The sequence below is a fragment of the Trachurus trachurus genome (genome assembly GCF_905171665.1).
Source record: "Trachurus trachurus genome assembly, chromosome: 22".
Classification (NCBI taxonomy): domain Eukaryota; kingdom Metazoa; phylum Chordata; class Actinopteri; order Carangiformes; family Carangidae; genus Trachurus; species Trachurus trachurus.
The window spans coordinates 30,023,481-30,027,887 of NC_139907.1; positions in this window are offsets into that span (position 1 = coordinate 30,023,481).

A 4,407-nucleotide genomic window follows, 5' to 3' on the forward strand; every position below is an offset into this window, starting at 1 on the left:
GTCCAGCTCAGTGGTGAACACAGAAAAACAAGTCCACAGTGAAGGGAGACGAAGCAGCGACACTCCAACTGTTGTTCACCTTCTCTGGCCTCTGATTGGTCCTAATTAATACACATGTCCCTGAACAAGCAAACAGGTAAGACATGTTAAGACAGCACTGCTGTCCCTGAGCCTGCTGCAGGTCACATGATCACTCCCCCCTCAAGGATGAAATTAGGCTATTCCATTTTTGAGTTCAACAGTCAATGGTCAATGTCTGTCACAAACATTCACCCGAACTCCATAATTAAATAATTATTACATTCTGATTGGCAAAGGTCAAAGTTCAAGGCAACACAGTGGTCGCCGCCTTCACACTAACTTGTAAGGATCAGGATATTTGAAATGCACTGATCAACATGTATGTGGGTGTAGGGCCTCCCTGCATTCCTCCAATCAGAAGCTGCCTCCTTCAGCTGTTGTTAACATTTCCATGTTCTCCACATTCTGTGTTAGAAACTGTTTTCTTGTCTGTAACAACATCTATGTCCCGTCTGTCCGTCCTGGGTGAGGGATTCCTCCTCTGTTGCTCACCCTGAGCTTTCTCTGATTTTTCCCTGTTAAAAGGGTTTTTTATGGAGTTTTTCCTCAGTGGATGTGAGGGTCTAAGGACAGAGGATGTTGTTATGATGCCATGTAAAGCCCTTTCAGACAAACTGGTGGTAAAAACGGGCTATACAAATAAAATTGCCTTGCCTTGCCTAGGGGGTGATGGTGTACATGTGTGTTTGGGTGTGACCTCCACTTTGCAGTATTTAATCAGCCAGATGCACACACACATACACCACACACACACAGTGTGTACAGTGTGTGACTGTGCTGTAGGTTTCCAGGACCAACTGGCCGGTGGTCAGAGTTGTGTGTTGGGACACAGTGACCATCAGCAACACAAGAGTCTGTAGTGTGGTAGTTCTGCCTTCGTCACACACAGAGAAGAGAAGATGAGACACATGAAAACCCTCACAAGCCTCTGAACTCCTCAGCTTCTGTCTTGTTACACCTTCATTCATTTATTCTTTTTTTATATCTGTGGAATGGTATTTAATAATATAATGTTTCAGTTGCCTGTAATAGTAACAGTATCACATACAGTGCACTGGTGCATCTTTTATATATATACTGTAATTCATGGTCAATAAAGCATTGAGATTTCTTTAACTAGCCTGTTTCCCTTTGACTATCTTCCTGTTCAACTGGTCGGTCACTTCTGAACTCATCATCCCACTCTCCCACATTCTCACATAAGATGCAATCATGATTAAGCACTTTATCACACACAGCTCAGTGTGTGTGTGTGTGTGTGTGTTCTGTGTGTCCACTCCGTTTGTCCCAGCCGTCGTGTGTGTCCTCTCAGACCAACTCAGCTGGCAGTGTAATACTGTAAGAGTCACTCACCTCTTTCAGCAGGTCTATAACCTGCTTGTACCTGCTGATTTTAGTTATTGATCATTCTCAAAGTAGATTATTATTCATGTTCATTTCACCTATTCTATTCCAAATAAATCTAAAAAAATAAATAAATAAATTCTTCTTCTGTCTGTGTCATGATAAAATAAATAAATCTGCTTTTAAAAATGTTAAATGTATTAGAACTGAGCAAAGAATCCCAGGGAAGATGCAAAGAACCTAAAAGGATTACGGTGTGATTTTTATTATATACATTTTTTCAGTATCATCCATCCATCCATCCATCCATCCATCCATCCATCCATCCATCCATCCATCCATCCATCCATCCATCCATCCATCCATCCATCCATCCATCCATCCATCCATCCATCCATTGTCTACCACTTCATCTGGAGTCGGGTTGCGGGGGCAGCAGTCGGAGCAGGGATCCCCAGCCTTCCCTGTCCCCGGACACTTCCTCCAGCTGTTCCGGGGGGACCCCAAGGCGTTTCAGTATCAATATCTGTCAAAATGATCACAATATGCTTATTACATCATGTTCAGCCCTTACATGCCTTTCTTTTAATGTGGATATAGGGTTGTTCTTTAATCCAGTCTCTGTCAGTGTTTCAGTGTCAGAGACAGCACAGTTACTGATGTACAGAGTCATCACACACACACACACACACACACACACACACACACACACACACACACACACACACACACACACACACACACACACACACACACACACACACACACAGCAGATCTGTGTTCGTTGTGGCAGCTGATCACACTTGTACGTCAGCAGAGCCAGGGCAGACAGTTAGGGTTGACTGACTGGACTACAGGAGTCGTGCCTCGTGGAGAATATACACAAACACTCCAGTCCCCCCTCCCCCTCCCCCAGTGTCTCTGTGGGGCATCATGTCACTTCCTCCTGGGAGCTGAGAGTCATACAAGTTGTTCCACCTGCTCCTCTGCCTCTGGTGTTAGGAAACTGACAGGAGTCACAGCCTCCATGTTGACTCAGCTTCCTCTCATCCAAAGCATTCCCTGAGGACCGTATCCTGTGTGTGAGGCGGGGGGCATGGCCCGGAGAGATCCAGGTGACATGTGGAAGTTCATAGAGAACTGGTGCTGTTGTTTAAGTAAGTCAAGTGAGTTAAGTGTAAACCTAAAAGTGGAGTCACACAGGCACATGCATCCTGTCAGCCCCTGTGGTCTCTGCACCAGGTCCACAGACCAGAATCTGACTTGAGACCATGCCCTCTGCAAAGGGAGAGGGTTCAAAAAAAATACACTCTTACTTTGATGTCCACTGTTTCCTCTCCTATATATAACCACAAAGACAGGAAAACACTGCTTGATCCAAAAATGGACAGAGGTCACGTGGAGACTCCCCCTGTCAGAATGAGCCGGGTCAGGATGACGCTGGAATGTGAGGTGAGGTGAAAGGAAGTCAGGTGATGAAGTGTAAATGTGACAGTTGACGGTCCTGTCACTATGCCTCCAATTGATCATGTGCCCTGGCTACATGACTCTGACCCTGGAGACTGGGGTTCAAAGATCTCTGTAGGTGCAGGTCTCTGTCTGTAGGTGCAGGACTCTGTAGGTGCAGGTCTCTGTGGGTACAAGAGAGTCTGGTTGTGATTAATACAAGAAGAAGGCTGAACAACGATAAATCAGCCTAAACTGACCTGCAGAAAAATGTGAGCGTGAGTGAAGAGACGGGGACTTTGAAAGAAGAACAGTGAAGAGCATGTGTTTCAGGAACAAAGATGAAGAGGAGCTTGAGCTGCAGACTCGGTGGGCACTGGGGGGGCCGGGGGGCCGTGCTCCCCCACTGAGTCAGCTGTGCTCGCCCCGGAGCACAAGCCACTGTGCCGCTGTCCAGGCTGAAGCAAATTAAACAGGGCTGCAGACTGTTAGCAAAATGGTTGCACACGCTATGCAACTATTTCTAATGAGTGTTCGAGTTCCTCTAACTCCTCGTGTTAGTTACATGATGTTAGGTGCATGATCATAATTCATTAGATTTCCGCCTCCACTGAGTTGTAGTAAAATGTTATTTTTCTTTCACTGGTTCAGTCGGTCTGGTCCCTGTGCTTTATCAGAGCACATCTGCAAAGACACACTAAGCTCACCCACTATTCATGGTTGTGTATGAGGGAAGTGTTATGACGCTGTCGGCAAAGTGGCTCGTTCAATGCAGACAACTCTGAACGTGTTACCAAGTTAATGCAATTTAATCTGTAAATCCAGCAAAAAACCTGCAGGAGGTGCATCGGTCAACAGACTGAATCCCTCAGCTCATCTTTTCAGGTGAGGAAGAAATGGTCAGATTCAACTCTGTCTGTAACAGAGCCAGAGCGGGTGTTGGTGCAACAAGCACAACAAAGCTCTGTGAAATTAGTCTGTTAATGCTCCACCTCTAATCGGTCTCTGCAGCCAGGTCTGCCGCACTGTTGACCATCTTGAAAAGCTACTACACCTGTCCGTGCTCTATGACTGGATAGACCCGACTGTAATTTATATTTTGGGACAATGCAACACTAATTGACAGTATTAAAAAAAAAACTGCATGTGAGCCAGTGTTGGCTGATTTTCATCCGTTGTCCCTAGCCAGATGTTAAAGGAACATTGCCTTTAAGATTGAAGTGTCAGAGTTTACAACTTGGCTCCTGTAGAAGGAGTACCCACAAGAGTTATGGTTAACCAACACACATGCTCTATTGTCATGCAAAATAAAGGGTTAACATTGTTCTTAGTGTGATACATGGGGAGATAATGCAAGTTTATGAACAGGTATATCCATATCCATACTTGTGTTGTGACCTCTCTTTACCTCACTTTTACACAAATCAAGCGTAGCGTCAGTTCTGGCAGGCCATGACGTCAAGCTCTAATCAGCACAGCGTAACTGTCTTCACCTGTGCAGATCAGCTGATGGCTCAGCTGACTCTCCGTGGCTGC